The sequence below is a fragment of the Triturus cristatus genome, chromosome 2_2 (genome assembly GCF_964204655.1).
Source record: "Triturus cristatus chromosome 2_2, aTriCri1.1, whole genome shotgun sequence".
In the NCBI taxonomy this organism is placed as follows: domain Eukaryota; kingdom Metazoa; phylum Chordata; class Amphibia; order Caudata; family Salamandridae; genus Triturus; species Triturus cristatus.
Window position 1 is genome coordinate 205,449,923 of NC_140582.1, and position 12,389 is coordinate 205,462,311.

The following is a 12,389-nucleotide window of genomic DNA, read 5'->3' on the forward strand; positions in this document are numbered from 1 at the left end:
CTCCTACGGCGCTCGCTGCTGCCGCCCCCGCTGACCTATTCAAGCTTACACAGGGGGGAGGTGACAGCAGCATCGCCAGTGACGTGCCTCCTACAAATCATATATTTTGCTAGTAAAACTCAATTACCCTGTCGCAAAATGATGCATGTCTAAAAAGTGAATCACCAACATGAAAAGTTTGGAAAGCACTCATGTAATATATTACCATATTACACCCCTAGTGTAATAATATATTAAGAGTTTGCAAGTGTTTTTGTTGAACATGCAATCAGTAAAACAATCTAACGCTGTAAATAACCGCCCAACGCTGTGTAAAACCACAATAATTAACCTAATTTATTAAAAATATATTTGCACGTCTGCTCGGTGAAAAAGTGGCCCTTAATCGTGACAAATCCTAATTTTTTGAGTGAGTTGGTTAGGGATTGCTAGGGGTGGAGAAGAATAACAAGTGCTTATAAAAAATACTTGTTGGTAGGCATTAAAGTCTTTAAAAAAAAAAACAGAAAACGTAGTGCTGTTAATAACTCCTGTGTGTCGTATTTTACAAAGGCCGTGAGATGCCCACTCTCTCATGAGTAGGCCTAAATCATTAGTGGCTGGGGAGTTAACAGCCGTGCCTTTATCATGTTCAGTGGAGCAGCAGGAAGCAGCGCCTGGTGCTGAAATGTGGGAACGGACACAGCAAGACGCCCTCCGGCGCAGGGGGCAGGGTCACAGTCCCTCACATGGAGAGGATCAGACCCCTGCCGGGGAGGCCGGGCGGTACCACGGAATCCCGGGCTACGAGAGCTGCATCCGGCCATTTTCTGAAAAACACCAGTAGAACAGGGGCTGGGGAAAGTCGTCAACTTCACTCTCGAGATTCAAACAAAGTTAAGTAGGGCGCTTCGGAGGGACTCCGGGAATGTTACCTGTCCGGCGCCACCGCTGGTGAGGGCTGAGTAAAGTTGGGAAGTAGAACTCGTTGTGGAATCTTTAGAAACAAGTTCGAAGCGAACAAAAGTTTTCTAAGAGACGGGCGAACAGAAAGCACACCCGCTGACCTCACCCTACGTCCCCGGGCCTCTGCTCACTGTAGGCTGCTTATCCGTCTCAGAAAGTCCCCCCTCAAAAGCGACGCTAAGATTTTGGGTGAGCTTGCCCGCACCACCCCCTCGCTCCTCCTGGCCGTGGTGCTGATCGCGCTTCCGCCGTGCTCCCGGCCCTTCCCCCCGCGCGCTGATCAGCCCTGGACAGCGCCTCTCCCGGGCCAAGCACCGGCAGGCCCCCCCTTCCGCACCCCACCCCGAGTGGTCTCTCACCCCCTGGCTGGTCTCTTCACTCCGGCTCCAGCCCCTCAGCTCTCCGAAAACTCCGGCCGACGCCACATTCCAACACAGGCCGACGCGCTCCCCGCACCTCCAGCAGGAGTCAGCGCGCGCGCTCCCTGGCACTGCTGCCTCTAGCGCCCAGTGCGCGCGCGCGCTTTCCTCACTCACCAGCGTGCGGCGTCCCCCTGTGTTGCGTTGTGCGCAAGCTCGGAGCACTCGACCCTCTGCACGCGCGCTCTCGGTCGCGAGGCAGCGCAGGATCTACGTGTTAAGAGTTGCAGCGGCGTGACTGAGCGCGCGCGTCCGCCCCTCCTCCTCCGCCGAGGGAGGCGGGAGGAGGCTCCAGGGCGCTGTCCAGACAGCTCTAGTACAACACGAGCCGACTGATGCGGAGCAAGGATACTTTGGGGCACCCGCACCAAGGGTAGTCTGAACCCTACCCTTTAACTCTCGAAGCATGCGCCACCCGGGAAGTAGTTTTAGCAGACTATAGGCCTGCCCGTCCATGCTTCAAGTCCTGTGTGTGAAGTTGAAGTCGGAGCAGGCCCACTTAAAGTTATCAAGAAACAGCAGGCGGCAGCCACCGGCGGCCCAGATTCAGACACGAGGCACTCACCCCCACCCAGCATGAAGGTCATCAGGACTCGTTTCGGCAGACACTGCTCTGCTAGGCGTGTGCGAGGAAAAGAAAACACAACTTAAATTAGACGGGGCCATTTTGTAAATACAAAGAGAGAACAGAGAAAGCTCTAACGTGGAAGTCTACGTACAGCCTTCTTACTCCCAAATTGAGTTACATCAACCTGGCAACTTTTCACTGTTGGGCACTTAGCATGAGTTGCAATGCTGAATGTAAACCTGTTCCCAGCGGTCACGTTGAGTGTACGCCGTTAGAAAAATTTGATAGTTTTTATTGTGATAGTTTTAATTCGAACAAAAGCAATTAGTTGCTACCTTTTACAGACGAATAATTTGCCCCCTCCCTTGCGCATTTCTTGGTTAATCTGTTTAAGAATGATTATTTGTTAAATACTGAATGCCAAATGACTAAAATCCCCTTTAATTACTGTTTTTAATCGAAGAAGTACTAATTTACGGAAGGACCATTTTAAAGTAAACCAAACCTACACCTCTATTTTAGAAATGTGCAAGCCTGCCCTCAACTTTCCAATGCTAGAGGGATGTCGACGTGGAAGGCAGTTTACGAGGGCAAACACAAGTTAAATCGTTTGGTTAATTAGAATGGATCATTTATCAAAGGCGAGGAGCTTTTCTCTTGCCTTTAAAGAGCATTAAATGCATATAGTTTAAATGACACTGTTCTGGATGGGTGAAAGCAACAATATGCGCTCAGTTTGGGGAAAAAAATAACAACTTGCTCTTATGATCCTCCAAATTGTCCCTTCACTTTAATACATGTCGAACAAACTCGGAAGCTGGACTAGCATTTTAATGATAGGATGCCTTTACTATATACTTTCGAAATATTTAGACCTATGCTATTGTATCAGTTTGCTCTCCTTCCTTTACCTTTTCCTCGATAACGTTCTAAAAGGTACCACTGATTGTTTATCTGTGCATAATGTTTATAAATGTTACCTATAAAACCTAACAGCTTCGGCGGCAGTCATAAAGACAATGGCACGCCCAGGATTGCACTAGGAGGTCAAGTATCCGCCAATGGCACTCTGAAGACTGTGGGCACAAGCCCACTCCTTTTCTTTGGGGTTGCATTTCAACGAGGAGACCCTTGGAGGAGGTTGACTGGAACAATGGGTTTCTGAAGGTGACATTCCAATAGATGTGCTGTGCAGCCAGACCCTCTCCAATGAAACTGACTGGAATGGACTAATTTCGAATGTAGCCCCCACTTGCCCCCTCCCCTGTGCCCCCTCCCCTCACTCCTGTCTCTATCACAGAGCTGTCTGGCAGCATAGAGGAATGCCTTTGTCCTTTCAGACACGTGAAAAGCATTCTTTCTAAGTTACCCCTGAAAAGAAAATCCTGAAGTCGGCATATTGATTAAAAGAAACTCACAAGTCAGTTTATTGTAAAAACACATTGGTCAGAAGGAAGATAAGCGGCACTCCAAAGTTATGAGCAGTACATTAAAAAATAATAGAGAACTTTGATTTATACAGCCGCTAAAGTTACATTGGATTTTAAAAGCTTAATATGCAAATCTACAGAATATACACGTTTCTTATTGGGTCAAATAATATAGACTCCGTCTGACAATAGACAGATTTTTTATCGTTTCCAGTTATTTAAAACCATCACAATAGAAGACAACAGCATTCTTAAAACAATAAACGTGGCAAGAAGACATACTATAACCTATTCACTTCATACAAACATCTTTCCTCTAAAAGCTATGGTCAGCAGTCTAATAAAGGAAAACACAGTGCACCCAATTGAGGCCATAATCCGATAAAGTACAAGTTGCATTGTGATATAACAAGTTAGTTGAAACACACTTCTGGCCCGGGACTACAAAGGCTTGGGTGGAATATATGTCTTTACAACGCATGCTTTAGATCGCATGCCATTACAACGCAACCATTACAATGACTGCGTTGTTACAATGCGAACCATTACATCGCAAGTCGTAACAACGACTTGTTATAGGGGGCGCGCTGGACTTAGGAATTGTATAACTTACTATTCCTACTCCTGTTTGTGCAATACCTTCTGTCCCCTACAGCAAGTCGTTGTAACGACGTGATATAATGGTTTGTGTTGTAACAACGCGGTCGTTGTAATGACCACGTTGTAATGGCATGCGATCTAAAGCATGCGTTGTAAATGCTGTTTCCCGCCTGGGTGCTATGTTAGAGTCTACATGCAGAGCAGCTGAAAAGACCTACAACGGGCTAGGCAGATAACAACGGTTAATTGGTGCATCTTCAGCTGCCGGAGGTAGCCATAGCCATGCTGGAATTAGATAATCCAGTAAAAGACTGGCAGACATTCTGCAGCGAGGCCGGAGACTGAAGTGTAAATATTAAATTTTGATTAAGGTAAAGTGCAACAGGATGTACATTTTGGCTGAGCTTTAATAGTCTGATACTTTTGAGGTGAAGGCCAGCAATCTAAAACAGACCCACCCAGATTGAAATTGGAAAAGTGCGTAATGCAGTAAGAACTGGCAGGCATCGCTGCAGCGTAGCCATTGGCTGGAGTACAAATTTAAAGTTCGATCAAGGTAAAGTGAAAATATAACTTGAAGGCGGATGTCCGTTATGGCTGTACTCTAATAATCTGATACTTTTGAGATAACTGGTAGATGATCTAAGACAGACATATTAAAATTGGAAAAGGACCAGCTGCAATAGGATCTGGTGGACAAATCTGCGGTGAAGCCAATGACTGGAGTACAAATTTAGGTTTTAATAAGATCACATATTAATGAGATTTCATGCAGGAAGTCCAATTTTGGGTGTGCTCTAGTAGTCAGATTTTTATGGTGAAGGGCCGATGATGGAAGACAGGTCAGCCGTGTCCTACCACCAGAGACGGATCCGGCGCTGCCTCACTTGCTTGCCGTAAATGGGGAACTTCAAATAAAGGATGGAGGATCGAGGAATTTCCCAGTTTGCTTATAGAGACCGAATTCCAGCCTTATCTGTGAGGATGGTGCAGCATCAGAAAGGTTGAATAGATGTCTGTGACATCTTGTCTGTGCTTTGTCCACCCAGGAAGAGATGTGATCTTTGAAAATCAATGAGCCGTGTGTGAGCGTTGGCATACATTTGGCATCGATTACTTCACAGATGGCAGTTAGATCTGGACTGCTTACCATAGATGTAAGTTTTTTTTGAAAGCTTATTGTCTTTGACAGGGCAGATTCCTTAAGGCTGGACTGGTGTGTGACATGGGTGCCATGCTGGTTAAAATAAATGGCCAGATATTTAAGGCTTGTCACTTGTTCCAGAGCCACATTGTTAATCATTAAATAAAATTTGGTAGTACATCTATTTTTGACTCCACATGCCATAGTTTTAGTTTTGATATAAAGCTCCGTCTATGAAGACTTCGCCTCCAAGTGCACTACGCTGTAGCACTCAAAAAAGAGTGCAAAATCTTTTCAAACTAATCAGTACTTGCGAATCTTAATCATTAACTTTACTTCACTTGAAATCAAATAAATGTAACAAATAATACAGGAAAAACATGTAAAATAATTTTTTGCCCAAGAAAATTCTTTTATTGAGCTTGTTTTCAGTCCATCCAAATCAAAAAGTGCTTCAAGTCATGAATGGCAAAAATAATAGCTGTGAGCTTCTTGTTACAATATTCGTATCCCAATGCATTTCGGGCGATCTACTCTGCCCTTCATCAGGGGACATCTACAATGAAAATGAGCAACAATAACTATATACATTAGTACGTTCTTAATTGGGAATGAAAATAGCAGTTCACATAAGGGAAGTACGCAAGATCCCATTGAATAAAAGACTGGAAGTTACCAGGTCTGAATAATAGAAAACGACAGATGGGTGAAAGAAAACACTATAAAGAACTAAAGTAAAGCAAGTTTTGGCATGATTGACTTCTAATTTGTTTTCAGCACAATAAAAAGAGAGGGCCGCCAGAGATCGCTGCAGCTCTACTCCCATATGGTCAAATAGTAAAGTGTCATCAGCGTACTGGAGGCAATGAATGTAGGTGCCGGCAAATTTAGGAGGAAAAGCATGATGCTAGAGCTTTGTTTATGTCTGTCAGATAGAGACTGAACAACAGTGGTGCAAGAATGCAACCTTGTTTTACTCCAGATATAGTCCACATTTTATGGGTTGTGATGCTATTGGTTGTGATTAGCTTTACCCAAGTTTCAGTATATAGGCTTCTGATGGCTCTTAGTAGATTTTTCGAGATACCTCAGTTATATAGCTTCTGCCAAAGTCTCCCCCTGTTGACTTTATCAAAGGCAGTTGTAAATTCGATGGCTGCGACAAAGCAGGGAGGGGCTTTTTAATGTTTAATCAAGGAATAGAAGACGATCAGGTTGTCTTTACTGCCATTCCTCTGCCTGAAGCCTGATTGAGTAATGGGTATTAGGACCAGGAGCTGGACCACTCTCTTAACTCAGTGTTTAAGATTTTTGCAAAGTATTTGCACTCCACGTCAAGGAGGTCAAAGAGCCGGAAGTTAAATGGGTTGTCACATGTGCCTTTTTTGTGTATTGGCGTGAGTATGGCTCCTCTCCAGCTGTCTGGCACTGCATTCCCCCACATGCAGTTTTTAAAAAGCGGGCTGAGCAGGGCTATCTAATCACCAAGGGCAGATTTAAATATTCTCGTGGGCACACCATTTGGGCCCGGAGCTCCAGCCACTTGAAATGAGGCAAGTACACATTTAATCGAGTCTTGAGAGGACAATAATTAACAGCAATGTAGCAGATATTTATTGTGATGGTCGAAGATTACTTCTGATGGAAAATCCAGGTTACTAACTTCCTCAACAATGTTGTCAAGTTTGTAAATGTAGTCTGTCCACTTGGCGATCAAGACAGCAGGCAGCAGTTTTGGAATTCTTGGAACATCCCTAAGGAGAGTACACGTTAGCCTTGCATGATTACTCATCAACGTATGGAGGACTTGGAAGTTGCTTGCCCATGTGATGTGCTGAGTAGAGATTTAGATATATGTATTGTATATATGTATTAAAGAGGCACGGGAGCTTGTCGTGTACATGGAGGAGGGTGGTTGGGCCTGAGTCCCTCTTCCATTTAGGCAAAAACAACAGTTGATGGACAGAATGCAGAACAATGTCAAACATTCACCCCAGTACAGAGATCTGGCCCTAAATCCAACTTTGTTTGCTCACCATGCCATTCCAGTTTGAACCCAGCCATATGCAAATCAGCCTTGACCCTGTGCCTCATGGAAACAGTCCTTATTATAAAGGAACAGTGGTCCCATTAAATTCGAGTAAATTAAAGTGCCACAATTAGTTCAATGAAAAATTGGGTTTTATGTTTAAAGACAATGCAAAAATAACTACGAAATTACTGTAAATAGTGAGAAAAAAGTAAAACAGTGAGTGAGTTGGTGGCAGGGTAATAGGAAATCAGCCGATTTCCGGTACCCAGGCAAGTGATTTTAAAAGGTGACTTTTTGGTGCTCAAAGGTAATTGTTATCAAAAAGTCAGTAAAACATTTCATACTCCGACATTTCAATTTTGTAATACACTGGAGTTTAGAAATGATTGTCGACGACGTTTCGATCCCTTAACAAGTAGTGGGATCTCTTCAGGACAAAGAAATGATGAATAATTGCCTGGGAGAAAGCAGTGAGAGGATGACCCAATCAATTAGTAACTGTTGCGCAGCCGCGCCAGCCAAAACTAGACGATCCTAGTGTTGTTGTCCGGAATGAGGTATAGGCGAGAATTAAAGCCAGAGATAATTAGCGGGAAACATTTAGGATGAAGCGCCCCGTCAGAAACCGTCACAACCTGGGCTCGATGGATGTAACAATTCCGTGTGGGTTGATAGGTGAGCCAAGGGAGCGGCGAAGATAGGGAGGAATTGGTCCAAAATTGGCGAATCAGGTCTGTGTTGTACAACCGATAGGAATTCCGAGGCAGCCCGGTCGGGCTTGTCGATGGGTTCGGAAAACTACATTCGTGGGGCGGTAGTCCGGGAATTAAGCGTAGGAAATTATTTAGATAGTTACGATGCAAGCCGCATATACCACGAGGACCTGGGGAGCTTGCGAGGATCCGGCTAAGCGTCAGGGTGCGGGCTCCCACCCTGACGCTTAGCCGGATCCTCGCAAGCTCCCCAGGTCCTCGTGGTATATGCGGCTTGCATCGTAACTATCTAAATAATTTCCTACGCTTAATTCCCGGACTACCGCCCCACGAATGTAGTTTTCCGAACCCATCGACAAGCCCGACCGGGCTGCCTCGGAATTCCTATCGGTTGTACAACACAGACCTGATTCGCCAATTTTGGACCAATTCCTCCCTATCTTCGCCGCTCCCTTGGCTCACCTATCAACCCACACGGAATTGTTACATCCATCGAGCCCAGGTTGTGACGGTTTCTGACGGGGCGCTTCATCCTAAATGTTTCCCGCTAATTATCTCTGGCTTTAATTCTCGCCTATACCTCATTCCGGACAACAACACTAGGATCGTCTAGTTTTGGCTGGCGCGGCTGCGCAACAGTTACTAATTGATTGGGTCATCCTCTCACTGCTTTCTCCCAGGCAATTATTCATCATTTCTTTGTCCTGAAGAGATCCCACTACTTGTTAAGGGATCGAAACGTCGTCGACAATCATTTCTAAACTCCAGTGTATTACAAAATTGAAATGTCGGAGTATGAAATGTTTTACTGACTTTTTGATAACAATTACCTTTGAGCACCAAAAAGTCACCTTTTAAAATCACTTGCCTGGGTACCGGAAATCGGCTGATTTCCTATTACCCTGCCACCAACTCACTCACTGTTTTACTTTTTTCTCACTATTTACAGTAATTTCGTAGTTATTTTTGCATTGTCTTTAAACATAAAACCCAATTTTTCATTGAACTAATTGTGGCACTTTAATTTACTCGAATTTAATGGGACCACTGTTCCTTTATAATAATGTCTACACCCTTGGTCCCTTCTGACTCCTAGGGTCTCCTTGTTCCTTATAAACGTTCATGGAAACAGTCCAGCCCGAACACCCAAGCCAGGTCCTCTCTGGACTGGAAACAAGCATCCTAGGACCATTTGCGGGGTTTCACCCCTCTTCAGCCAGGATAGCTTGATTCCAGTGGCATGGAGAGCACAGGACCCACGTCTGGGCATGGTTGACAAATGCAAAAACAACAGTTGATGGACAGAATGCAGAACAATGTCATACATTCACCCCAGTACAGCGATCTGGGCCTAAATCCATCGTTTTGTTGCTCACCATGCCATTCCAGTTTGAACCCAGCCATATGCAAATCAGTCTGGAACCTGTGCCTCATGGGAACAGTCCAGCATGAATTGCCAAGCCAGGTCCTCCTTGGACTGGAAACAAGCATCCTAGGACCGTTTTTGGGGTTTCACCCCTGTTCAGGCAGGATAGCTTGATTCCAGTGGCATGGAGAGCACGGGACCCACGTCTGGGCATACCCATCCCACTCGGGGTGACAAATGCAAAAACAACAGTTGATAGACAGAATGCAAAACAATGTCATACATTCACCCCAGTACAGAGATCTGGGCCAAAATCCGTCATTTTTTTGCTCACCATGCCATTCCAGTTTGAACCCAACCATATGCAAATCAGTCTTGACCCTGTGCCTCATGGGAACAGTCCAGCCCGAACTGCCAAGCCAGGTCCTCCCTGGATTGGAAACAAGCATCCTAGCACCGGTTTCGGGGTTTCACCCCTCTTCAGCCAGGATAGATCGATTCCAGTTGCATGGAGAGCACGGGACCCACACATATGGCCAGGTCTAAACTGGGGTGGCATGGTGAGCAAAAGAATGATCGATTTAACCCAGATCCCTTGACTGGGGGTGAATGTTTTGATTTGTTCTGCATTCCGTCCATCAATTGTGTGTCTTTTCCTCTTCCATTTAGGGTTCTAAGATCCATGGCATACAAAAAAGAAGCAAATTACTGACCATTACTTGAAGGCCCCTGGATGATCTCCGGGATGCCACTTGCATTGACAGTTCGGTAGCAGTTAAAAATTCATTATGATCCTGCCAGTTTGTGGTGGACAACTGGCAGGTTTCCTGTAGGAAAATTAAATTATTTTTGCAGATTTGTTCAATCGCGTCAATGACGTTCAGGAGAGAATGTAAACCCTGGATATTCCACAAGTACATTTGCAAGTCGCGATTCAAATTTTGTGTATTTGGGACATTAAGATTAATGTTCCTTGGCATCATTCTTTGCGTTCAGTGGGAACTCCCCGTCAGCCAGCACACTCTTTTGTTTTCTTCATGTTCCATTGAAATTCTGATTGGCTCTACTGAAGATTAAAGATTTTTTGGTCCCTTGGAACAGCAGAGTACAGAGTTTTGCTGGCGATGGAACGGAAAGTTTTTTTTCAGCAGCCAAGGGTATTTTGATTTAGACAGTTAACTTATGGTAATTCCCCACTCTGCCAGAATCTTAGAGTGGGACACCACCCCCCTGGCTAACTCCCTATGCCGGAATCTTAATTTTGTGTCCTCATTTATGCTGTCCTTATTGCCAGGTATGAACATGATGTAGATCAGGTCTTTAGATTCTAGAGACCGCAACTCAGGTAGCGCGGCAGTAATTTAAGTAGATTACTTCTATTTAGGATATCTTCCTGGCTGCGTAAAGTGTATTCCGGATGAAATATGAGAATCTCCTCCAGATTCCTGGCTTCCTGTTGGTCAAGTGCTGACTCAGGCAAGGCTGTTGGGTGGTCTACAAAAGGGATTCTGGGCCTGGGCACTGATCCCACAGAGTTTGTAGCTAGAGCAGCAGTTGTTGCGTACAAAGGTATGTGTGTGTACGCAGTGGGACTTTAGGGGACATTGTCCGACCACCCCAAAGGCCAGGCCAGTTTCCTACCCCTTTAAGAATGCACAGAATTTGTGATAATTGGATATTGCCAGATACGTTGCCAGTAAGGTGTTTGCGAAAACGCGCCGTTGTTGTAGATTTTGATCCCCACTAACAAAATGGAGTGAATGCTTGACCAACAGGGGCATGTTGACTGTCCCCTGAATGCTTTGTCGGGTAAGAGTCCCCGCACCATCTATACGTATGGCTGAGGGTACGGTATTGATGTTGGCTTCCGCGGCTAACTGCCAATAGAGTAGGCAGCAAAGCTGTGCGCTCCTACAGGGAAACAACCCTCATCCGGCAACATCCTGAATAAAAAGCAGGCCTAAAAGTCAGTGCTTGCCCAGACACAGAGGCGAGCATCCCTGGGAGCCCTGAGACCACTCGCTAGGCAGCAGCCCGGCTACAATATGGAATAAAGGGCTGCCCTCCATGCACCGGCGAGGCTGCCTCTGCAAGATGGCGGCCGCAGCCGGGACTCTGGGCCACTGACGGTGGTAAGGAGGTGAATGGGGTCTGGCATGGGACATCTACTTCTTGCGCGAGGGGGGATTGCAGAGAGGAGTGAGTGAAACCCCCTCATTGAGACCGGACTGCTGCCCCTGCTGCCATAGCGAATCTGCAGGACTGGCGGCCCTGGGTCGAGCTGGGGGCAGCCGCCAAGGGACAGGGGACCCCCCTCAGTTGTGGAGGGCTGCTGCCCCCGGCAGAGTAATGAACCTGCTGGGTCTCTCCCACATTTGGGAACTGAGCTGCGAGATGATGATGGCGGGGGGGCCACGGGCGTCTGCGCCCCCACTGCACTATTCTAATTGACTGTGCAGCCGGCTGGCTGCAGACGATTGTGGAACTGTCTGGGTGCCCTCTTGGCTTGGGCATTGCAGTGCGGTGTGGCTAGACTGCAGTGAGTGGCAGGAGCCTCCAGCTGCATCGCACTACAGAGAGGACTGGTGTCGGTGGCCCGCGTGGAGAGCGAGACACCAGCCTGGGAGTGACAAGGCTTGAGGTGTGTTCACCCAGGCCCGGAGTTGCACGGGCGGTACCAGTGCAGACAGGCTTCAGTGGACGGTGAGTGGAGGGAGTTCACGGGCCCCGGCCCGAGGTGACGGAGCTACAGCCTTAACCACAAAGAGGGACCCTACTGGGAGAAGTGCCATGGCTGCCCAGGAGCGGAGAGAGGTGAGTGAAAGACCTTTGGAGGGGCCTCCAGCTCTGTGCACGGATACCGACGTGGGAAGAGAGCAACGAGATGGAGAAGAGGCGAGACACTGACCAGGGAGGGCTGCTTGGGAGTTGGCTCCCCCGAAAGCTGGACACCCCAGGAGGCCAGCCTGAATAGGAGAGCCGACAAGTCTGGTGACTTGCGCAGTGCCCGCTGAGCTTGGAGGGGACGTATCGCTGGGCGAGCTGGAGAGCTTGGGAGGCTTGAGAGCACTCTGACAGGGAAGGCACCTGTGGCCCATGAGCTTCGGATCCTGCCCCTTGCGAGCCCAGCCGTTGCTCTAAGACTGCGAGGAGTGCGGCCCTGGACTGGTGG

General features: G+C 46.9%; 1 protein-coding gene across 1 annotated transcript in view; it reads right to left on the minus strand.

Annotated features, from left to right (window-relative positions):
• REST (RE1 silencing transcription factor) overlaps nucleotides 1-1,576 on the minus strand; it is a 40,198-nt gene extending 38,622 nt beyond the window's left edge. The window contains exon 1 of the mRNA XM_085641185.1: nucleotides 1,305-1,576. The gene's annotated coding sequence lies outside the window, so the exon portion shown is untranslated. The remainder of the gene's footprint in view (nucleotides 1-1,304) is intronic.
• Nucleotides 1,577-12,389: the final 10,813 nt, after the last annotated feature.